Source organism: Schistocerca americana, chromosome 1 (genome assembly GCF_021461395.2).
Source record: "Schistocerca americana isolate TAMUIC-IGC-003095 chromosome 1, iqSchAmer2.1, whole genome shotgun sequence".
Classification (NCBI taxonomy): domain Eukaryota; kingdom Metazoa; phylum Arthropoda; class Insecta; order Orthoptera; family Acrididae; genus Schistocerca; species Schistocerca americana.
Window position 1 is genome coordinate 952386305 of NC_060119.1, and position 26483 is coordinate 952412787.

Here is a 26483-nt window from a genome sequence, read left to right on the forward strand (position 1 = left end):
CGAGCGAGGTGCTGCAGTGATTAGCTCTCTGGGCTCGCATTCTGGAGGACCACGGTTCAAATACCCGTCCACCCATCCTGATTTAGGTTTACCGTTATTTCCCTAAATCACTTCATGCAAATGTAGAGAGGGTTCCTTTGTAAGGGCACGGAACACTTCCTTCCCCATCCTTCCCAATGGGGTCGGTGTCCTCGCTGGTTGGTCCCCTCCACCAAACCAACCAACTTTTCAATTCTGGACTTACCTGCAGTTCCAGAAAGTCAAAGTAACAGTTACTTCGGACAACTGCGTAATGAAGAATTCAATGGCAAGCTTCAGCTAACCGCCATCCCCTTGTGATGTGTTTTTCACGATATTTGGCGTAGTGGTTACCGCAGAACGGAGATTTTTTTTTTGGTCATAAGTCTTCTGACTGGTTTGATGCAGCCCGCCAGTAATTTCTCTCCTGTGTCAACATCTCAGAGTAGCACTTGCAAACTACGTCCACAAATATTTGCTGGATGTATACCAATCTCTGCCTTGCTCTACAGTTTTTGTCCTCTACAGCTCCCTCTAGTGCTTTCGAAGTCATTCCCTCTTGTCTTAACAGATGTCCTACCATCCTGTCCCTTCTCCTTATCAGTGGTTTCCACATATGCCTTTCCTCTCAGATTCTGCGCAGAACCTCCTCATTCCTTACCTTAACAGTCCACCTAATTTTCAAAATTTGTCTGTAGCACCACATCTTCTGTTTCGATTTTACCACGGTCCATGTTTCACTACCATACTATGCTGTGCTCTGTCGTACATTCTCAGAAATTGTTCCTCAAATTAAGGCCGATATTTGATATTAGTAGATTTCTCTTCGCCAGGAATGCCCTTTTTCGCAGTGCCAGTGTGCTTTTGATGTCCTCCTTGCTCCGTCAGTTATTGGTTACTTTACTGCCTGGGTATCAGAATTCCTTAACCTCATCTAATTCGTGACCATCAATCCTGATGTTAAGTTTCTCGCTGCTCTCATTTCTACTACTTCTCATTATCTTCGACTTTCTTCGATTTACTCTCAGTCCATACTCTGCACTCATTAGACTGTTCATTCCGTTCAGCAGATCACGTAACTCTTTTTCACTTTCACTCAGGATAGCAATGTCACCAGCGAATCGTATCAGTGACATCCTTTCACCTTGAATTTTAATTCCACTCCTGAACCGTTCTTTCATTTCCATCACTGCTTCCTCGATGTACAGATTGAACAATAGGAGCGAAAGCTACAGCGTTGTCTTACACCCTTTTTAATACGAGCACTTAGCTCTTGGTCGTCCACTCTTATTATTCCCTCTTGGCTGTTGTACATATTGCATATGACCAGCCTCTCCCTATAGCTTATCCCTAACTTTTCTGAATTTCGAACATCTTGCACCATTTTACATTGTGGATCGCTTTTTCCAGGTCAACAAATTCTATGAACGTGTCTTGATTTTTCATGAGTCTTGCTTTCATTATTAACCGCAACGTCAGAATTGCCTCTCTCGTGCCTGTACCATTCCTAAAGCCAAACTTATCGACATCTTGCGCATCCGCAATTTTTTTCCATCCTTCTGCGTACTATATTATCCTCATCGTTGATCTGGTTTCCATGAGGCTGGAATGGATTAACGCCATGATTTGCATTCCCAATTCTATGCTTCAGTCACATCTGCTTCAAGAGAAGTTTGCTTTGCAACCTTGTTTATCACCAATTTTTATATGTTAAGGGTGGTACACCTACAGTATGTTCCGCAGTTATCGAAAATTCCCACTCAACCTTATCTACGTTATCGTAGATGAAGGACAAAGAGGTTTGAAAAATTTTATACCTGTTTGTAGTCAATATGTAAATGCGAACTCCAGAAAAGCATGCGTTTTACTATGTCGGCCTCCTTCATCCAGACGCAATTGTGAGAGAGCACGAAGACCGTCACCTGTCGTGCTAAGTGCAGGAACTCTCTAAAAAAACGTACAGACTGCTATTGCATAAAACTGTCGCATAAAACCAGCTGCATACGTATCACAAGTGATTGTGCAGACCTAAATCATGGAGCCGGCACCATGCAACGTCTTTGTGGACAATATCTATTTGTGATGGTAATTAGGTAACATCTGAAATTATGACTCCTTAATATAAAGCATATCATATAGGGAAGTCTTAGTGCCAAGGATCTTCGAGAGGACGATGTACTGTCCGTCTTTGAGACATCTCTACATTTCAGCAGGATAAAGTTTGGCCACATTTTACAATTAATCAGCAACATACAATCCTTCGTCAAGAAAAGCTTTCTTCCTTCCTTGGTATCGGTTTCCGCCATGCATGAGACCCATCTAAGATGACTGGAATGTTGTTCGTCGAAACTGTTCATCATGACTGTCCAGTACACATTCTTGGAAGAAATAGTGTTGCAGGGGAATCACCAGTATTACATACTATCCAATTTCATTCTATGCTATGACCTTAGGATCTAGACTGAAAGATGAAGAGCCTTCACACTATACAGTACCATCAAAGTCAAATATAATGTACAGATGTCTGACACAAGTTTTTGTACGTTTACGTACACAAAACATCAGATATTTCGTTCCCATCTGTGTTGTCACAGAAGATAATGAAATATATGTCATCGTACCAAAGTTACTTGAAAAATGCAATTGAAATGAGCCATTAGCTAATTTTGTGAGGTTTTTTTCTTTCCAAGCAATGTAAAGCCGGTATATGGTGTTTCCATTTTGCCACCTCATCGACAATCTCGAAGTAATTTTAATGCATTCACACACTGCATTGAAATAAAATAACCAGGTTTCGCAAATGTATAATTTTACAGCCATGTGTGAAATCGGATAGTAGATTACGAGAGATTACTTCTCACGCGAAAAATTTCTCATCAACAGAATCAAATAGCGCTCACCCGTAACAGCGAGATACGGAGATTTATTTTCATTCTACGCGATTTTTTTTCTCCATATTGATAATTCCGTTGTTCACGTTGGTAGCCAAAATATACATAGAGATTCAGTAGTATTAATGTGGTGCAGAAGATCCGGAGAAGTGCTACACATTTCCGACTTGAAATTTCTGCTAGTACGATACATGTTGTACATAAGATTCTCAAATTTTTTTGGATACTTATAACGCGAAATATCTCACTATATTCAGCCACCCATAATCTGAGGAGTGCTATTCATATATAAATTTGGTGCATGTGGCTCCCCAGTCAAAACGAATTTTTAAGCGACGGTGTGGTTATTTGTATTACTACAGTTTTAATGTTAGGCCCCTTTCAAATGTCTGGAATTAAATACGAGAGAACATGACAGTTTAAACTATTACAAGGGCCTCAATCATCCCATCCTTCAGCTTTTGATTTATGATTGACAACCAGAATCATCTACCTTGTTTGGTAGTTTATAAAGCGGTAATTTATTTTCTGTTCCTATTTGATGCTGCATAATACGCATTCCTTGCAATGGCCCTTTAAAAAAAAAGGAAATCCCTAAATTATAACAGTAACTCTTCCATTTGTTTCTTTTCACTCCCGTTAAGATGCATCACTTTTCCTCGCAATGCAGTTTTCTTGGCGTTTGGCGACTGTCGGTTGCCAACATCCATTGTGTCCACTCTTGCTTCTCTGGGATGTCTAAGTTAGCACTCAACAACCCCTTTGTTAGCCTCAAATCCTCGGCGCTAAAATCACCTACAAACATAGCCACTATCTAGAATAAAATTTTCACTCTACAGCAGAGTGTGTGCTGATATGAAGCTTTCTGACAGATTAAAACTGTGTGCCGGACCGAGACTCCGACTCGGGACCTTTGCCTTTCGCGGGCAGGTACTCTGCCGACTGAGTCGCCCAAGCACGATCCGCGCCTTGTCCTCACTGCTTTAATTCTGCCAGTACCTCGTCTCCTACCTTCCTTACTTCACAAATGCTCCTCTGCGAACCTTGCAGAACCAGCACTCTTGGAAGAAAGGATATTGCGCAAACATGGCTTAGCCACAGCATGGGGGATGTTTCCAGAATGAAATTTTCTCACTGCGCTGCAGAGTGAAAATCTGTTCCAACAGATCCCGACTGGTAACTGAAACATATGCTTCTGTGTCCTGCATACCGTGCCATTCTTTTTCCCTACTGTTCCTCTGACCACACAATCCACCTCTGCATATGACTTCCTAATGTCTAACTTCACTGGGAATGCCTGTAGGTGCACCTCGGGTTCCCTTAGGTGTTTAACGTCTGCCTCTTTCCGACTCTCCTACATGTGAAACTACCGTTATTATTATGCTGACGTTATGAGTGTGCTGAACTCTGCCTCTACTTCCACTGTCACGTGGCCGACAACACTGCCTCAACACATGCCGATGAAACCACTGTCTGTGTAGCCTGCAATCCAGTTGACATGCCAGTTTCCTCACATTCTACTGCCAATCTGACAGGTGCACGCAAATCAATCGGAACCCCTGTGTGTACTCTCCATGGTATTTCCGAAGGCACCCTCTGTTCAGCCTTACGTAAAATTACTTCATTCAGCAAAGCGTTCCGCCCCAGTTTGTATGTAGCACCATTGATCTTTCTCACTCTATCCATAAGATCTTCAAATGATACCGAGTGCCTTTTCCTTACCGTGTCCAACTGTTCAGTTAAGTGTTTCGCACTGTTTTTCATTGTATGCCTCTGAAACAACTCATTTCCCAATTCCTTAAATGCCCTAGCTCCCTTGAGAACCTCCGTGTAATCTACATAAGCCTTTGCTTCTTCAGTTAATCTTAATTCTGTTAGCGTCAAAACTTCTGCATCAGACGACCGTTCCATGTCTTTCACATTCCTGCGATCCTCCACAAATGCTTGCGCATCCTCAGTTGAATGCTTCTGCTTCTGTGCGTCTGGTTCTAATAATCTTTGTGTCCATGACTGCCAAATGCTTGCCCATTTCAACCAGCTTCTTGAAACAATAACAATTACAAGACACACAAAATAAAACACAGGGCTCTCGGAAATTCTCGTTACAAACTTCCAGAACGTGTAGAGGGGACGGAGTAGACAATTTTCTGAATGGAAACCCATGTTCGTAAATGTACTATTTCCATGCTACAACCATTTGGAAACGCATTGAAAAGGCGGCCATTTTTTCGGGTAATTTATTGGGTGTGACCTATTACATAACTATCTCAAGAAATGCACCTATTAATAACCAAAGAAACAAAAGGAAACAAAGAGAACGTTATCGGTTCTCACAAACACTGTTGTCTATGTAAGGGCTCTTCCTATTCGGGTGTGCTGCGTCTCCTTGGAAAAATGGTTCAAATGGCTCTGAGAACTATGGGACATAACTTCTGAGGTCATCGGTCCCCTAGAACTTAGAACTACTTAAACCTAACTAAACTAAGGACATCACACACGTCCATGCCCGAGGCAGGATTCGAACCTGCGACCGTAGCGGTCGCGCGATTCCAGACTGTAGCGTCTAGAGCCACTCGGCCACCTCGGCCGGCCGTCTCCCTGGAGCACCACAGTTACGCCTCCCGATGGTTAAGTTACCCTTTTCTCGAAGCCTTAGCGTAGTTGTGGCGAAAAAAAGGGTATATGATGTAATAGGACGTTGTGCATAACGACCTTGATAAAGACGACGAGCCGCTCTTCCATTACAGTGAGCTCTGTCCTACAGAAGGATCACGTCAGTGCATTCTACAAACGTGAACCTAACCATGTTGCTCTAACACTCACATACAAGTGAATGAAGCTCGAGCTAGTACAAGAAGTAGGTCAGGCGTTAAATGACATCTGCCGATACGACGTAAGTACCTCCCAACGTAACTACCGTTTTGTGTGCCTACCTAGCAAACATGTTTTCGAACGACTGTAGCACGGAAATGGTAGGCTTCCGGACGTGGTTCCAATTCAAAGTACGGTCTGCTCATTCCGCTATAAGTAGTTAACGGAAATTTTTGTATGCCCTCCATATTAACTTTATTCTCATGCCTAATCATTGTCCATTTTGATTCTCGGCACTGTCTAGCTATATGTCCATAAAGATTACACATGAAACAGATTATGTATACTAATACTGCCCACGATGCTGAATGACTTCGTATGTCACACTAAGTACGTCTGACAGGTGCTACTCAGTCATGACACCATTATATCTATAGTGCGACAAATACACTGACTCTTTGCTTCTGACAAAATTCACCTTACTAAGAGCGTGGCAGCCAAGTACCTTGTCAATGACGAAGACACTTTGACATCAACTATTTCCGTAGGTTCAAACGTCGCATTGAACCGACGATGTCAGTACTCTGACGCCATTGAAGGGCGCAGCTGGATCTGGGATGCAGGGAGATGCCTTGAGGATGCTGTAAGCAGGCATAAGAAATTGATTACGGTTCCCCGTCGTGACTTAATGGAGGAAGCAGTGGCATGGCTGAGGCATCCAGCGGCCTCTTGTGCTGTCTTCCAGTAATGCTGACAAAGCACAGCCCGGCTGAGCAGCAGCTTGTCATGCGGCCCCCTCTGTCAATGACTCAGCTGGCGTGCCCATCACTGCCCAGCAAGCGGGAGGCAGGTGACATAACAGCCGTGACTTACTAAACCCAGGGACATAACTGGCTCAACGATGAGGCGGCTCCAGCTCCATAGGTTTCAAGCTGGACTGCCCTGTCACAGTACCGAACTGCGATCAGCGAACAGTATTCAAGAAGGCGCCCCATGTAATACATATGCGCGCTAGTACAGCTGCGAAAATAACGCAAGTTTCGTAACACATAACTCACGCAAATCCATCTGAATCCTACACAGGCTGTGATATCTCATATAATCAACCACAAGGATGAAAACCAGCAGAAGACACCACTGATTTCGATTTCTAGCCATGCACTGCCATCTACTCCCCCTCCCCCTCCCCAAATGTCACACTATCCGCTACAGTAACAAAGATTTCTAGATTAATCTAGTTTAAGACTCTTTATTTTTAAGTAGCATTTATCTGTATGTATGTATAAACGCCTGAAGATGAACAAAACATGTTCGAAACGCGTTGTATTATATTCGATTTAACATAAAATAAAAAGGTGGCTGGTAGCAGAAATTAGAAATAAATAATTAACGCAAGTGAATGTAGTATAAAACAGGTGGGTATTTATTGCTTTCAGGCTGTGCTGGCTTAGGCTTTGCTGGGCCTTGAGGTATATATACTAAACACTACAGCAGTTGCCAGTGTGGAAAGGCTTCCGTCTTCTTCCACTAAGGTACTCCGTGTCAGCTGTTTCTGTACATCGCCAGGACAGGTCACCCCGTCACGTAGCGCCGGCTGTGTTGTATTTTGTGAGGCGTAACAACCACACTTGCCTACAGGTGGCTTTGCGACATTTCTTATTGTTAGCGTTTACGACCAAATATGGTCAGTGCACTGCAAGTTCTCACTGAATACTACGATCCATAAATTACGCAATTTTATCACTTTGTATTTTGGGGGCTTCTCCAAAGACTATCCAGGAGATGCCACCAAGTCGTATAAGTATGTAGGCGGAGAAGTTTTCATGTTAAAATGAACATTTGGGCTACACTGGAAGGGCCAGAGTCGCTATTAAAGCTTCTGTAACAGGATAGCTTACAGTATATGACCGAGACAAAGTGGGTCCCACAACGTATCACCATCCTCATGTCTAATCCTGTGCAACTTAACCTTCCATACCATAGCCCGAAGCACTAGTGGTCAAAGATCATGTCAATCTGGGGAATACACATAGACTGGCAGCATCGCAGGCAGCTTAGATAGTAGACGTCTTCAAACTTCCAGACTAATTACAACTGTAAAAAAACTCAGCAGGCATTAACCACGAGATTGCCATTTGGTGGACCATGATCAGCATGCAATTCTCTCGTGTGTCTGTAATCGACATTTAAAAGCGAGTTGGGGGTGAAACTCCTGTTAGCTATATTCTGCCAAACTTCACCCCTGGACACGTGAGTTCATATTTTTCTGGAGCACGTAGAGTACCGTGGACAGAGTTGACGAAGGCCAGGGTTGCTGCTTGCGAGTCCCTGATACGTCGGTATGTTGGCCGGAATTAAACCATGTTGTAAGCATCAGACAAGGTGAAGTCAGACAGGTACGCCCAGCTAATTCTGCGCCCGTATTTTGCTTCAAACTATTTCATTAAAACTAAATATTATGTTTTCACCACATTTTGAAACGGAATACTATAACTCAATGAAGATTCACTTTCCTACCACACTTCATCCCTTAGGGATGAATACCAGAACTAAATAATACCAAGCGAGGAGAGGTTGTAACAACAACAACGCTGTACTATTGTACATATAATAATTTTTTCTTCTGATTTTCGATAAATTAGTGTAATCGATGTTCTGATTTCATTTCTTTTTTGTTTCATGCCATTATGTTAAAGAAACTGTAAACAATTTTCGATGTGAATATTAATGTTTATGTCAAATTTCAAGCAATATTATAACAGAATTGAAATGTAAGAAACGTTGAAACTATTGTAAGATGTTAAAATTGTAATTGTGCGTCTGGTCCATACATAGGCAATGTATTAGGATATGAAGAATGCAAAGCCTCGGGTGAATACACTGTCTGTAGGGGAGAGGTAAAAGGTGGATGGCAGGCGATCGCGGGAAAATGCACACGGGCACTGCACGGCATAACGGGCTCAGCAGTAGTAGTCGGAGTTGGGCATTGGTCTGAGCAACACGTTCTGGATCGAGGAGGCTCTCCTGGAAGACGTGGTTTCATTGAGCCTCGGATATGCCGTTCCGACGCCTATACAGCATGGCAAAATTCCATAGGCACTAAATGGGAAAGTATTGCGACCCTATGAAGAAGTAAAGTGCCGATACATCAAGAGCCATTGCTGTGGTTGTATGTGTGCTCTGTGCCTCGCCATCTCGCCGCCCGCCAACCGCCGCATCGATACGAAGAGGTTAAAACTCTTAGTACTGTATTCGTGTGGACCAGTGTTACTTTTGTTCCATTCTGTTCAATAACAACTTAAAATTTACCAGAACCGTCCTATCACTTAATTGTCCTCACAACTAACCTAGCCACGGTCCTTTCCAAATGTTGTGCAATCCGAGTGTCCCGAAATGAAGAATTAAAGTTTAAGTTAATAATAATTACCTGCAGACCTCGCTATATTAGAATGATGTTTAAAGAAGTTTGTTGTTAATGAACTAATAGACGAATAACAAAGGTCTGACAAAGTTGGAAGATAATTCTGAAATTGGTTTAGTGATGAGGTTTAATTATTTCAAGACAGATGTAATGGTATTTAAATGAGCAGGAAATATGGTAAAAAGAGTAGTAATTCATATAGTGGAAATTTTGAGCACACAATGATTTCAGTAATTAAATTTTCTTTTACAGTGATCATAACAGTTTCAGGGTCCTCCCCCCCCCCCCCATTTTTTATCCATTTGAATTCTGAAGTGTTCTAAACTGATTTGATCAGCAAAGCTAAAGCCAATATAAAGGCCAAAATTTATCAGTGTTTTACCTTTATCAAAATTGACATTGTGTGCGTGTTTCGAAAGTGCTATTTCTAGGGTAACCTATGCCCGACTTTAATCAGATAAATAGACAGTACGAAGTTTTATAGTAGACATTATAGTGTAATGTTATGTATTTATGGTTTATCCATATTAGTACAGAAAGTGAAATTATCAGTTCAGTAGATTTTCTGATTCTAAAATTTACCATATTACGCAGTGTTACTACGTGTTGTTTTGCACGAACGTACACCGACTTGTACAGGGAAGAAACTCAGTTAATGCCTAATTAGGCTGGCGACTGTATTGTTAACAAATTGCTGTCGTCTTCTGTGTTGTTTCTTATCCGTCCTGACGTGTAGTTGCATTTCGGACTTGCTTGACGTATCATTTTATTACAGAGTGGATGTTAGTCTGATTTGCCTCCATTCAGGTACACGCTGTCAATATCTATACAAAAATCCTTTATCACAAGGTGAAGCCCGTCAACTTACCATAGTACAGGCTTTAAAGAGTATCGTGTGTGCACAAAGCGCAGCGTTACAAGGTGGAGTTGGACAAGGAATGTCTCTTCTATGTCACTGCTTAGAAAAATGGGTACTTAGGACTATGATTAATAGTAACAAGGAAACTGAAAGTAGAATTCTTGTTATTAAAGGAATCTCAGACAGAAGAAAACGGTTAATTTCAAAAACATGGTGCCGAACTTCGTCCTTGAGTTCAGGATTAGCAAGGATCGAATAGGAAATCCCTAATTTAATATTTCAGTTTTTTCGAAAATAAAGCAGTTTGTTTCTACATAATCAATTGCATCCGAAACAATTCCAAACCCTGATAAATGTTACCATTTATCGTAAAGGTCATTAAAAGTACTGCTGACGAAAATTATCATTCCCTAAGGATAAGTGAAAACAGTCCTCTTCGACGAGAAGCATCACGCTAAAACACTTTAGGAGACATCTTGACAGTGTCCTAAGCAGAGACATGCTTTGAGTACAATTGTATACCGTTGGGATTTATTCATAATCAGTGTTACATTCAAAGACTATACGACGACGGCTTCATGCACACGTAATGTCATTGGTTCCGACTACTTTTCTGTTAATTGTACTCGTGCTTATTTTTCTCCGGTGTCGACATTTCTAGTCGCTGTTGTATTGGTGCACTTCTGAGTTTCCTCTCACGCGAAGGAAAATACTCTGACGGGGAGACCAGTCAGTATACAGTAGAAATAGCACTCTGGGAGAAAGATTCCCGGTAACTATACTTCCTCAATATGACTGATTCAGATATGACCTCCTATTCAAAAGTTTGGTGAACTATCTGTAACAGTTAATTGCAACGCAAAATAACGCATAAATAAAAGTTTGGGGTTAAGGCGTGGAAACATTAAGTAGGAAGCATACGATCAAGCGAAACCCCCCGCGGCATTAGGCTGCGTCCTAAAGATTATTTCCGTGCTGGTAACTGTGGAACCATTACTTCTAAATCTGTTTTACACGTTTATGTTGAATTTTATAGAAGATAAATGAAACCCAAATAGTTAAATTTCTTCTGAAACAGTGGAAGTAGAAAATATGAAACGACAGAACCTTTTTACACATAATGGAAGAGGCCTATTACGACTGACATCCGTAACTAACACTGTTAGACGATATATGCAGTAATCAACGGATCCAAACCTGAAAAGTGATTCATAAAGATATGAAGAAAAAGTAAAAAGTAGGATACACCAGAGGGTAGAAGAAGGCGACACTGCTTTAGAACGACAAATGTAAACACACACACACACACACACACACACACACACACACACACACACACACATTGTTATGTCGCTACGTAGACACAATGTTTATCAAATGGTACTTCGCTATTACGTATGAGGCCTGTTACGTAACATCTGGTCATCAAAGAGAGAAAACCGAGCGAGGTGGCGCAGTGGTTAGACACTGGACTCGCATTCGGGAGGACGACGGTTCAATCCCGCGTCCGGCCATCCTGATTTAGGTTTTCCGTGATTTCCCTAAATCGCTCCAGGCAAATGCCGGGATGGTTCCTTTCAAAGGGCACGGCCGACTTCCTTCCCCGTCCTTCCCTAATCCGATGAGACCGATGACCTCGCTTTCTGGTCTCCTTCCCCAAACCAACCAACCAACCAAAGAGAGAAATGGAAAATTTTGTGCAGCTAAATGAGGCTTTGTTGAGTTTCATTTGGAGGATAAGCTCACACAAGCTCACGATTTTCACGAGAGGATTTGAGATACAGCACAGACAAATATGCTCGAAAGCTTCACAGCAGTTGCAAGGATCGTCACAACAAACGAAAACTTACTTTCCCATTGATTGTGATTCAACCTGAAGGAAATACTAATCTTCAATTTCATTAATGCAAGGCACCTAATAACTGCCATTTAAATGAAGATTCTTGTATTCACTGAATAGCTGATTCGTTACGATGATATCTTCCATGTTGTCAGAACACGTGCTGTGCATTTTTCAACGCACTACAGTCATTTGTTACCTGTAACTGTACTGGTTGCGCTGTTGTGTAATGACTATTCTACCCCTAGTTATGGTGTCATATTATACTACATATAAACTACCCAGAACTCATAATTTCTCTTAGCCTTCATTAATATATTAGGTCTACAGTATTAATTAACATCCTTCAACTGGAATGTTCTTCGAATGCGGTCAAAATTTTCTCTAGTGTAGAATCGTTTAGCGTATGTAATGTTAAACATGTGAAAATAACAGAATATAAAAGGGTTGCCCATGGATCGCATTCTTTTTCCTCCAAAAATTCTATATTGAAAAAAATGGGAATTACACACACGAAAGAATTGTGTTTCATCTACACACGTAACTTCCATCCCGTTCTACGGCCTTGCTCCAGCGTGAAATAAGGCCATGTATGCCCTGTCGGTAAACGCACTTTGGACTATCCAAGATTGCGAATAATTGCATCCACACTTCCTTTGCTGATTGACAGATTTAGTGCCAACTGCGGAGTCGTAATGCGTCTGTCCTCGTGAATGTCAATATCAGCTCGCTGCAACATGTCAAGTGTGACAGACTTGGACGGTCTCTCCGACCGTTCCAAATCGTGGAGCTCTGCCTTCTGATGACATCCTCCGTGCCCAGCGACTAACAGTACTTCCGTCGTGAGCAGACACTCCATACACTTTGCACAAGCGTCTGTGAATATTCCCCACACTTTCTTCCTTTTCAGTAAGAAATTCAATGACGACGCATTGCTTGTAATGTGCATCACCTACAGCCGTCATTTTGAAACCGTCCTGCAGCTACGCTATCTGTCGGAAGTGACGAAACTTGGCGTGCTCACTTAGGAGACTTCAAATAATACAGACGTAACGTTTCGCATTCGAAGCATTGTTTTCGGCTCAGAGAAAAATGCTGTGAATTACTTTCTGGTCAACGACCGTGTTACTGTGTCTGTTAGTCAAAGCCTTTGAGTACGGAAGTCACAAACTATTTTTATTTCAGGACGCTCACGCACGTCGTGTGCTTTAATTTTTGGATGACAAGAGGCAGCAAACCTCAGCCAACCAGTTGCAAAACAATGGTTTATTAACCCTTGACGTAGGTTTCGATATTTGAAAAAATATCTTCTTCAGACGTAGTGGGCCTTGTTACATCACATGATGGGACACTACACAAGATGTAGGCGAGCGGCTCTCACCATACATAAAATTGACAAAATGAGAACTATCCCAAGCCATGGCTTTAGACAGCAGCCAGATTAATATATCGTACTACAGAATGAATGCTAACTAGTAAGTGCCCACAGGTAGAGGCTCTTATCAACATAAAATTATAACAGGAGTCACACGGTAAAATATTTGCTTAAGTTTCGTGTACATCAACCAGAGACTACGGCCACCATAATCGGTAAATTTAGCTAGACCTAGGAGCGATGTTTGAACGGTGACATTTATCTGGTGTAGTTCAACGTAGTAAATCTAGTGTTCCGCAATCACCAGTAGAAGAGTATTATCGAGTGGAATCTGTGTATAGACAGAAACTCTCCAAGGTGTAATATAAATCGACCGTTCTATTCACGTTGTCGGCAGTTGGCACGCTTTAATGCACATCTCGTTTGTTCATTGTTTACTTGGCCGTTTTCTGACAGCAGCACGACCAAGAGGTAACTGAGCGTTCAGTGAAAAGACAGAAGAACGATGCGGGAACTCTGATATACGGCAATCAACCGCAACTGGTTAGTACGCAAATGGGTCACTAGGCGATTCTTATCTAGCGCCAGTAACGATATTGCCCCGTATAGCTTTCCCGTCCATCAGCTCGGCCACCTGTGTCGTGTGCGTACACTTTTGTCGTAAACGTGTTCATCGTCGATAGTGGGAAAAAAGTACTAATGCAACGTGACGTTGTGAGTCGGTGAAACAGTAGAACTCAGTTCAGCTCTCTCTTTTTCCATAATAGTCCACTCCGATTGTACATTCCTCAGTATATGAAGCACAAATGTTCCCTTACATAATGTTTCTCTTTCTTGTCCCTCCATTCGCTGTGATTTCTATTAGGTAATGTGCAACATCCTGTCAAAATTTTTTCTAGCTGTGGTCAGACGCTTGTGCCTAATGAAACCAGTCTTTCGTACACTGATCTTTCAAAATTCATCTAACGACTAGCTCAGTGCCTGCTGCTTCTTTCGCATGGACTGTATAGTCTGTATAGATATTTTTTGGTCTCCTTTAATCTAATTGCTATGTTGTTCACAAATTGCACATCTTCTAAAATTTTTACTCTAATTATTGACATAAAAGCATGTTCTCTCCCGAATGCAATACTGACCAAAATGCGATCGAGTTTGCTGGAGTCCAAGGTTTTTGGTAATCAGGCTTTTCGTTTCGTTTAGAGGTATTTCAATAAATCATATTTCTTTAAATCTAACTGAGACTTATCTTCACAAAAATTTCAATACAATGAAATATTTTCCTTAAAATTTGATGCCCTATTTCGATTTATTGGGGGCGGAATTTCGAAAAATAGAGGAATACGTATTTTTTATTTCTAACAGGGAAGCCAGCTTCAAATTTTTTTTATATTTAGCATTGAAAGATGCGTTCATAATGAAACAATTTCGTAAAACTTAACATCCCGTATTTTACTCCAAAAACACTGAAACACGTATCTTTTGCAACTAATCCAGAAGTCATATACCAGTTTTTATAGACGCGCCTCCTAAATTAATTTAGTAGTTCTTTCATAATGATACATTTTCAGAACAAATTTTCACATACTATTTCATTCTCATTGCGGTTAAATTTCTTAAAATGCTGAAACAAATATTCCTTTGTTCCTGACACAGAAACCAAATACCAACTTTCGTAGATCTAACTTCAAAGTTGTCGTAATAGCGACATGTTTTCAAAAAACACCTTTCATTTCCTACCTCACCCCATTAGGGACTGAACGTCGATAAATCCCTCTTAAATGAAGCATCCTCTGTATATTTGAAGTTTTTATTCTTAGTGGTTTGGGCTTGGCGATGATGAGTGAGTGAGTGAGTCACTCGGTACATTGCCTGCTATATAACGAGACGACATTTCTGTTCATATGGCGATATGCACATATGAAAATGGCGGAAGTCTCACGCAGACAAGGCATAAACGGGCAGTGCATTGGCGGAGAGTGCCGAATATACCAAATTTCAGGAATTACCTACCTCTCTCCACGGACAATGCAGTGGAAGAAGACCTTCACTTAACGACCGAGAGCAGCGCCGTTTCCGTAGAGTTGTCGGTGCTAACAGACAAGCAACACTGGGTGAAGTAACCACAGAAGTCAATGTGGGACGTACGACAATATTATTAATTATTCGTGAGGTGAAATTTGGCGCTAATGGGCTATGGCAGGAGGCGACTAAAGCGAGTGCCTTTACTAACAGCGCGACATCGCCTGCAACGTCGCTCCTGGACTCGTGACCACATGGGTTGGACCCTAGACGACTGAAAACCCATGCCCATGTCAGAGGAGTCCAGATGTCAGTTGGTAGAAATTTATGGCTGGGCTACAGTTTGGCGCAGACAACATGAAGCCATGGGTCCAAGTTGTCAACAAAGCCCTGTTAAAGCTCATGGAGGCTCCATAATTGTCGGAACTATGGTTATATGGAATAAAGTGGTTTCTCTGGTCCAATGGAAATGATCATTGACTAGAAATGGTCACGTTCGGCTATATGGAGGCCAATTGCCGCCATTCATGGACCACATGTTCCCAAACAATCGTGTCATGTCAATGGCTCTGAGCACTATGGGACTCAACTGCTGAGGTCATTAGTCCCCCAGAACTTAGAACTAGTTAAACCTAACTAACCTAAGGACATCACAAACATCCATGCCCGAGGCAGGATTCGAACCTGCGACCGTAGCGGTCTTGCGGTTCCAGACTGCAGCGCCTTTAACTGCACGGCCACTTCGGCCGGCCGTGTCATGTCATTGGGCCACAATTGTTCGCGATTTTTTGAAGAAAATTCTGGACAGTTTGAGCGAATGATTTTTCTAGTCACATCTCTTCACATGAATCCCGTCGAATATTTACGGAACATCATCGAGAGGCCAGTTCGTGCACAACTTCATGCACTGCCTGCTCATCTACTATTATGGATTGCTATAGAGGAAGCATACCTTAATATTTCTGCAGGGGAGTTCCAATGACAAGTTGAGCCCACGTGACGTCGGGAAATGGAGGTCAACACGTTATTAGGACTTACCCCATGACTCTTGGAACCTCATTGTAGATACTGGTGGACTAAGGAATGACGTACTGACTCAATAAAGTAGTGGTACGCATATACGCTGTCGGACTGAAAGACTGTATGTCGAACAATAGTGTTCATAGGGCTGCTTCGTCATAATGAAGCGCTAGAGTTCAAACTAGGGAGTGAAGTAAAACATAAGGAAGGCTACCTGGAATCTGTGCATGTATCACGTCTTTATTTTCCTTGTATCATCGCTAAGGTTCAAATGGCTCTGAGCACTATGGGACTTAACTTCTGAGGTCATCAGTCCCCTAGAACTTAGAACTACTTAAACCTAACTAACATAAGGACAGCACACACATCAATGCCCGAGGCAGGATTCGAACCAGCGACTGCAGTGGTCGCATGGTTCCAGACTGTAGCACCTAGAACCGCTCGGCCACTCCGGCCATCTCATCGCTAAGGTTACCACCTCTAATAGTGTAGTGAAAGTAACATTTCTGGATAAGAGTTGCATAATGCTATATTTACAGCATTGAGGTAGTTCTGTTTTGACTGAGGCATGGCCATTAGTGAATGGTCCTCCAGAATACAGGAGAGTATCAGTCAGAGATAAGCAGGGCCAGTTGTCTCGACGGAAAGCTAAACAACCTAGTCTATACAGTGTCAGTCCTTGTCAACATAGCTCATGAAGATGGTCACTCCCTTAAGTAAGATGAACACGTGAAACGTCTGCCAGTGAGTAAGGGTGGCGCATAACAGAGCCCTGTCTGTTGCGATGTATACGGCTCGTGAAATAAATTTCATGGGTGACAACATGAACAAGAATGGAAAATTATATCTCAAAAAGACATCGAACACCTCTGTATTCAGGACTGTGTGCAGCAGAGACACTACATTGCAGTTTGCATAATTATGTAAACCCCATTAGCGTATGAGTCTTCGAATAAGATTACATATGATTTGGAACTTGTGTAAGACTTCGTTCAAAGAGGGACAATTAATTTAGCGGATTAGTCTTTCATTTGTCAATCGAAATTACTTTAGATGATTTGTCTTTCATTTGTGGATCTGTCCCGTAGATTCGCCTTGTCAGCGTAAGGATCCATGTAGTAACCAGAACATTTGAGATATTGTGTCTGTTGTACTTTCATAATTAATGACAGTTAATTTACGTCGACCAACATTATGGAATTCTTTCATTTTTAAGTGTTATCTGATCATTCTACATTGAAAACGACGCATCTTAGGATGTGTAAATGAATGGAAGATATTGAATTAGCTTACTTGTTCTACTGAATCTAATAGAGTTCAAATTTCAAAATAAACATTTTTTGATGTTTGTGAAATCTAAATTAGACTTGTTAAGTGCCTAATGGCAGAAAATAATACAATTCGATTTTTCTTCCTGCCACATCAACTTTAGAGGCTGTTACTAGCCGCCAAAAGACATAGTCCAGTGGTAAATTTCAGAAAGGTGGCCTGGTTTATGGCTTCCATCCTTTCGCTACCGATACTTCAATTACAAAAGGCAGAGCCCTTCTAAGGTTTGTGATCCCGAGGCGACGTGAACGTTTTCTTTTTCCTCAGGAAACAACAGGAGATGTGATGAAAAAGTGACACAATACAAATATGACATGCAGAGGTATTAAAGAAGAAGTTATTGTAGCTTCTTGTTAATGACAGAACAAAAGTACGAGTAGTGTGGATGAGAGAATAAATGTAAAGGAATAACTTTAATGGAAGTACCATGGGAAATACTAGATAAAATCTGGAACAAGTAAATAACGCATCCTGGTGCTGCTAAAGATTAGGTGTAAAGCATGTACGTAAAAGACGCCTGAAAGCAAAAGATGTGTATGGAAAACAAATGTGGACAGAGAAAACCACAACAGAAGCATTTAGAGACATCTGAATATAAGGAAGACCTAACTGCAGTTACATTATTAGATCTGATTCAATATGTGATACATAGATTAGTAATAGGCTAATAAAGATAATTTCACTGTGGTTTAAGGCCACAGTCGTATAACACTTTCAGTTTAAACTTATTCCATTTGACTATATATATTGTTTAGCCTGTAGCGCACTCAAATGCCTGCTTTCCTCGTCTTGAAGTAGATTTAATCCTGAGCTGGATGTAGTTCGGGTTGATGTTATTGGTCCTGCACTTTTTTGATGAACGTGATGCATTCAGTCGTTTTAATCAGCTTTATCATGTACTTCGTAAACGAAGACTATCCTCAAGTGATGGCTAGGCGAACTTCCCATAACTTTACCATGGTTGGGTCTTCAGCGATGTAATACAAATTAAATTAAATGTTTGCGAATAAGCGATCAATACCGTCAACCGGTGAAACTTCCATTTAAAAAGTATTACATGGCTGTGGTCCCATATTAAGGTACAATTATAAACAGTTTGCCTATACAGGCACTTGGAGATGTTCGTTTCGAATGTAATAACAGAAAGCTGAATGAAACGACTGAATACGTCAGGTTTCACAAAAAGTACACGACTAATAATATCATCTGGAGCTGATTCAAGATCAGCAAAAGGGTCATCTGAGTGTGGTACTACGAAACGGTCAAAGGGCAAAATCATGATTGACCAGTACAAAGAACTATCTGTAAAGTCTAGTGGTCGAAATTTCATTTAAAAATATTATTAAAAATTCTGTGTTTTCTGAGAGGCAAACTGTTAGCTGGTGACACTAGACTGAAATTGGACCGAGGACAATCAATGACACATATCTGTCTACTAATATACATGGAACGTCCCCTTTGAACAATTATACATGACTGTCCTTAAACTGACACACAATATTTTTAGCGCAACGCAATCTGACTTTCAATAATCCCTACAAAAGAATGGCCCTGACTAACATTAACCTATACCTTTCACAAATCATTTACCTCACAAAAATCTTCGTTACTCGAACTACTGTAATACAGCGACCGCCACTACTGCCAGCTAAATAAAAGATTCAAACTACGGATAGGCATAGTTAGCAAATGAAAGATTTTAATAGAGAACAAACAATGTATTTACCTTAATAGTGTTGAAAAATCATAATATACATAGCAGTTCATGACATCCAGTCTTACAAATTTCAAAACTCCGCCATTTCTCTCCCCACATCCACCACTGCTGGCGGCTTACCTCCAACTGCGCAACGCTATGCGCTGTTAACATCCAGCTGCCCAACACTACACTGGCAGATATTCCAACAACAATGCAAACCAGCCACAGACTGCACACAGCACATACAGAGCGCTACGTGGCGTTACCAATATAAAAACTTAAACAGCCTACTTACATAGCCCCCATCCTCCCCACAAAAATTTTGCAAATTGTTTTGGGCAGTGGCCAATAATGATTTGATAAAATTTTACATAATTACAATAGCAAAGATATCAAATGCACACACATATTGATACAATGTTGGTCAAAAGCTAAAATTTTCTCACAGTCCATAAAGACAGTCCAGATTGTTCATCACAGTAAAACTCCAGCGTTTTTTCTTTTTTTTTTTTTTAAGTCTGAGCAGTAAAAGAGAATGCACACGGAAGTAGTTGATTTCCACGCAGTCTTGAAGCAGTGTTGCCCCTCCAACGTAAGGACAGAGCTGACTCTTGACATGCAGACAGGTAATGGGCCACAGCAGAGTCATCCGAAGTTTTGAAGAATATTGGTAGGTAGGTCATCAAAGAGCAGACGCACTGCAGTCTTGGTAGAGAGTATGGTATTGGTGGGCCACCAAAGGTGCAGACCCACTGCAGTCCTTGTATAAATAATGGCATTGATGGATCATCAAAGGTGTAGACCCACTGTAGTCCTTGTAGAGATGGCCAGCAGCCATCTGCTGTGACTGTGCAGGTGCACAGTCACCATCGAACAGTCTTGCAGACAATACAACATGTCCATAACCACCACTTGTGCACTCACACAGTTTTTGGAATTTTCCTTAGAACCAGCAATGCTGTTTTCCAGTCCTTTGCTGAATTATTAACACACGTGCAAACACTAACAGTCCCTACCTCTCGCATATTGTCCATATATTATGACCGAGAGAAACGTGTGCAGTGAAATGTAACTTACAAGTTACTTAATTTGATGAACTGGTGTCAATTACAATTTTATAACATAAGAATACAATAACAAAGGTATAAAATACGTCATTAAAGGACATAATAGTACAGATAACATTTGCAGTAAAACAGGCCTTACAAAAGAATAGAAATAAACATGCACATCAGTGTTACAAGAATTATGACATAAGTACATACATAAAGATCAGAATAACTTTTGAAACATCAACTTCACATATGAGCAACAAAACAGAACAGATAAATAATGTCTAAACATCTTTACAAAGTAAATAACATAGTATTAGAAAAATACTACAACGTAACTCATATCAGCTAAACACATAAAGACAGGAAAAACACAAATATACAAGAGTACACAAACACGTAGCAGAATAACACAAGAGGAAAGGGCAGGGTTTGTTTTCAGTGTAACATTTGGTACTGCAGTCCAACCTAAAACTTCATTCCATATATCTTTCCTCTTATTTCAACATTTGTTTCCACCAAAGCATGCTTTCTGTATTTATAAGTTCACACATTTCTTACCTCATTATTTATTTTCCATTATCTTACCTCATCATTTATTTCCAAGAAAATCCTACCTAAACCTGTTGTCCCTAAACCCAATTTTTTTGGTTCATATCCTCTTTCAAAACACTTTTTTGGCTGAACCATTTTCTTATAGCTTCTCAATGCATTTCTTCCAATTCATCACAACTCGTTCTCTCATAAGCTAAATCTACTGGAGTCAGATGCTTAACTAATATATATTTATATTAGTACATCTACAAAATTTTATTTTAACCAATGCTGCAGTGCAGCTAGGAACTAGATATTAAACAAAATAGGCAAAGCAAGGCGTGGAATGTCATTCACTAGCCATATGGCATTTCATAATGCAGTAAACAATCTTTCAACTAGCAAGACAATAGGCATGAAATGTTTCTCATCATTTCATTTCAGTAAATATCATAAATTAAGAACTCTACAGAGTAATCATGTTTTCAAATTTGAGGGTGTCATATTTACGATGCTTTCTACAAAGGAATGTCAATAGCGAGGATAATGGCCTCTTTTTTTTTTCTCCACCTATGCCTCTGAAAGGCGCACACTAATGGCTTTTTTCCAGGCATCTGTCGTGCAGCTGGGTGCCCACGACGAATTACGTGAAGGTGGTCACTAAACTTTCTTACCGAAATATTTACGACCGCAGTTTCTGCTACAGTGACAGTCTCACATAAAAATATTTCACAGGTCAAGAATTTGCGTTACAAATCTGTAGAAACAAAATCCTATTGGAATAATAGTGTCCAAAATATTTTCGTCGGCATTGTAAGACATTCACACATTTACATACATTTCATAACTCTTTAAGTACCATTGTTGGTTTCCAACAACCTTTTTCACAAACCAGAGTCCCTAACCACTACTCATTATTCCTTACCTTATTTATCGACACTTCTTCAATATTTCATCATAACAGATACATAGCATAATCAAATTCCTCATATAGCATCAGCTTATTGATCATAAACATACCTCAACAGCGTAATACACATTGTCATCATAAAACCTCAGCTAAATCTCAAAAAAGGCGTAGCTTTCTGCAGTAATGTCAAAACCTAAAAAAAATTCTCTGCTCATTTCGATAGTGTCATCTACCTCAAATGTACTTTAAAAATCATGCTCCCTTACCAAATACATCATTCAAAGCTCTCATAGTATCACAATGGTTCCAAAAAAATATGAACAGTTCACAAAGTACAGACAAAATACAATTTCATAAGTGTGAAGTTACCTAACTGTGTAATTGCGTAATGATGTGTCACTGATGTAGTATTAAAATGTTTATCTCTCAGTTAAATGATCGGATAGCTGTGTAATTTGTGTGTTAGAGAAATATGGTACCGATGTGTAAAGTTGTATAAGCAAATACCATATAAGCTAGGGCTCCTTGTGCTTGCCAAACACATGGTACATGAAGTAAACGTGTACCCCCCCGAGGATTAATGTAACTATACCCTGAGGTGTTACAGATTACAGCAATGGAATGAAATGTATGACGGAAAACTTTCTTTGTAATTCAAAAATCTTTAAAAATAAATGTTTTAAGTACAAAAGTAATCACTGAAATGCGTGTCCTGTAGCGCTAAATGTGCGTCTTGGTGTAAGATAATTCTGTTGAAGTGTCGTAGTTATCGTCCTCTGTAAGCAAAGTTCTGCTGAAGTCAATGTACTCACCTCATCATAAACAAAAGTAAGATGCTTTGCGTATAGATATCGTAATTATTATTCTTATTGGCATGATGAAGAAAGTACTATAATGTAACGTATTGTTGTGCTACGAAAAAGGTTGTCTCATTGTAGCTATACCACAAAACTTACTACTAAAACATGTTTTACTTTCCAGAAGAATTCAGAAAACCTGTGCAGATATAAAACAGATACACCGCAAAAACAACATTGTAAATTGTCACTCATTAGTAGCGTCGTGAAAAAATCGTGTAGCTGTCACATAAACTAACCACTGTGTCACCTAGTATCTCACAGAAAGTACTTTAAATCCAGAATGTATTTTCAAGTAAACCAAAATGTTGCATTAAAATCTCATTAGCAGTACTGGTAAATGTTCTAAGTATGTGAGCCTTATAGTCGTTACGTAATCGTGCAACTAACAAGCAAGAATGTACACACACAATAAAACTGTGTCGTGTGTTCACAATAACAATGCATTCGTAATTTCTGTTGAAATAAGGTCTCTTTGTTCTTGACTGGATATTTAACTTCAAACACTGTTGCATATTAACAGATTCTAAGTCTGACAAAGCATACTAGTAATGTATAGTGAAAAGTTATATGGCAAAGACAAAGTTAAAAAGCAGATTATCTTTCAATAAATGATTTTACATGTGAAATGTGGTGTAAACCTTTACTCTTCCTAGTATGCAGTGTTTCAACTTCGACGCAATTATCATGTGGTATACGTCCGTAAAGAATACTGGAATTTTTCTCAATGTTAGTGTCTATGTTATTTTTCTCCGAGCCAGCCGGCGCACGTGGCTGCCTGCGGTGCGAGTCATTGTCTGTTTCTTTACTGGCGCGCGTCGTTATTGGGATTTGGAGGTCTAACTTCTACAAATACACCTTGCCCAGAGGGCCCAGCCCTGTTTAAATCCCGCTAGTTCTGATGCAATTCAGCTCTGTCGTTACGATCTTATCGACTGTCGTCATGTCGGTGGATTCCATAGTTTCTTTCTTGTCAGTCACGTGGTGGAGAGTTTCTCCCTGAATCGTAACTGCGCGCTGGACCGTTGCGTCTACAGTTATTCTGTCTGCCTTGATAATAATAGTTCTGCTTATCATATTGTCTGTTTCTATGATTGTCTCCATCATATTCATTACTACGGAGAGGTGATCTTTCCCTATAATTATTACTACTCTGCCAACGGTTGTCATATGGGTGGTGTCTGTTTTGGTCATGATTTACGTTGTAAGAAAAGCCTTGTCGTGTATTATTTCTGTCATCGCGGAATTGTGACAGATGAGACCTGTAATTATTGTGCTCCTGTTCTCGCGTTCCGCGATTGTCAGTGTCAATTTCCAGTTCTTGTAACAGTCCCTGAAAAGCTTCAATGTCGTCTTTGCAACGTCCTGCTAAAATAATATGCCGTAAATGTTCAGGCAATTTGATTAAGCAAATGCAGATGAGTTCTGAGGGGCTGTATGGGTTTGAAAGATACTGATTCTTATGCAACATGTCTTCAAAATATTTCATAAGACTGGAAAATTCAGATTGTTCAAAACGTTTCATCATTATGATGCGATGTTTTACTCGGTCTTGTGTAGCTTGAGACCAATACGCTGAGAGGAAGGCATGATAAAATTCTCCTTCACTGTGGCAATCGTGAATGACCGATCGCATTCTTACAGCTGGTTCATTCTCTAAATAGCCACACATAAATTCTAACCTGTTCTCCAATGACCAGTTAGGAGGAGAACAAAGAGAGAATTGATGAAGCCATTCTTGTGGATGAATGTCGTTTTCAGAATTCTTAAATGTTTTGAATTTACGTGTAGTAATGAACAGCTTATAGTCAAAATCATGGTGTAGGTGAGTCGCAAATCGCTCATTGTTACTTCGTTTTGGCGGTTCCATCTTAAAATCCAATGCGCCTTGCCAATTTCTTTAATAATTTCCGAAGTGTCCTGTGTTATTATTTTGTGGTTGTTCCGTATTTCTATGTCCCTCTTCCTGTACTGGAGCGCGAGGGTCCTCTGAAATATGAAATTCTTGCATTACTTGTGCCAACTGATCTTGTACTTCCCGGATCTCTCTTTTATACTGTGTCTTGATTTGATTTTGATTTTTTTTTAATTTTCTAATTTGTTCATACTTTTCAGTGTCCGTGAAGGCTACAGGTCTTGTGTCCTTCAGATCATCATCTACCTTTGTAGATAAGTTAGTGAACTGATCTGATAGTTCGGCTACTTTATCTGTTTGTGAAATTCTTTCCTCTGTGTGTTTTTCTGAACCAAGTTTCAGAGTGTCCATTTGTGTTGAAATCGTATCTACTGTGTCTTTTAAGTGTTCCTGAGTTTTTGCAAGCTGCATAACCGAATCGGTAGATGCAGCTGCATCAATTTTAGCTTGCAAGATGTCGTGATTTTCATGAACAATAGTTGGCAGTTCCTTTATGGCTGCTTCGTGATTCTGTAATTCATTTTCATGACGCAAAAGAAAAGGTTGGAAATGCTCACAAATTTGTCTTTTTATGTCGTTACAGACTTTTTGACATTTCGATTCGATTTAATGTAACTCAGTAGTTAAATCTTCACGTGTTTGTTCAAGCGTGGTGTGAAGATTTTGTTCCATTGCGTCTAACTTTTGAAGATTTTGTCCCATTTGTTTCTGATTTTGTTCAAGCGTTGTGTCTAACTTTTGAAGATTTTGTTCCATTGTGTCTAACTTTTGTAGCCTTTGTCCCATTTGTTGCATTAACTGTAATAACAATGCACTGGTGTCTGAAACATGTTCTTCAGTGCCTTTCGGCAGTGAATTTGCACCGGCAACATTCACATTTTGACAAGCGGAAAATGTGTCTTGACTCATTTGAGAAAACGGTGAGAACCCAAAACCTGAGTCTACAGTATTCGCAATATTGTGTCCTGTCGTTTCGGAATCCTGAGGCGAGCTGTTGCCAAGCTATCGGTCGATAATGCGTCCCTGTAAACTAATTGTTTCACTGTCTACACCATTAATTGCCGCCCGCTCCATTTCCCTATGCACAATTACCAAATTACTACTTTGAATGTCTGTTAATTCATTACATAGTGGTGCTGATAAGCTACGCTCGTCGTCACTATTATTTCTAAGTTTACTTTGGAGCCTAGTGTTACGTTTTTCACACGCCATTATTGTCACAATATTTCACACGATAACACAGAAAAGCACTATTTGAAGAGCAAAAATAAGAGAAAACATTAACATAGCACTGAAAAAAGTATCTACTTAATTGCAAGGGCAGCTTTGAAATACTTGGTGCAAATTTACATGCATGCCACAACTGTTTTACTGTACAACAATGAAAGACTGCAACTACAAAGCAGATTCTCTCTACAATTACGCGCTAGCAATAAACTAAAGATATGCTAATTACATAAACTACAAGAAAAAAATCAGAAGATTCCAGTGAGGTATCCTCGGCTAAGGGTCGACATATGGAACGTCCCCTTTGAACAATTATACATGACTGTCCTTAAACTGAGACACAATATTTTTGGCGCAACGCAATCTGACTTTCAATAATCCCTACAAAAGAATGGCGCTGACTAACATTAACCTACACCTTTCACAAATCATTTACCTCACAAAAATCTTGGTTACTCGAACTACTGCAATACAGCGAGCGCCACTACTGCCAGCTAAATAAAAGATTCAAACTACGGATAGGCATAGTTAGCAAATGAAAGATTTTAATAGAGAACAAACAATGTATTCACCTTAATAGTGTTGAAAAATCGTAATATACATAGCAGTTCATGACATCCAGTCTTACAAATTTCAAAACTCCGCCATTTCCCTCCCCACATCCACCACTGCTGGCGGCTCACCTCCAACTGCGCAACGCTACGCG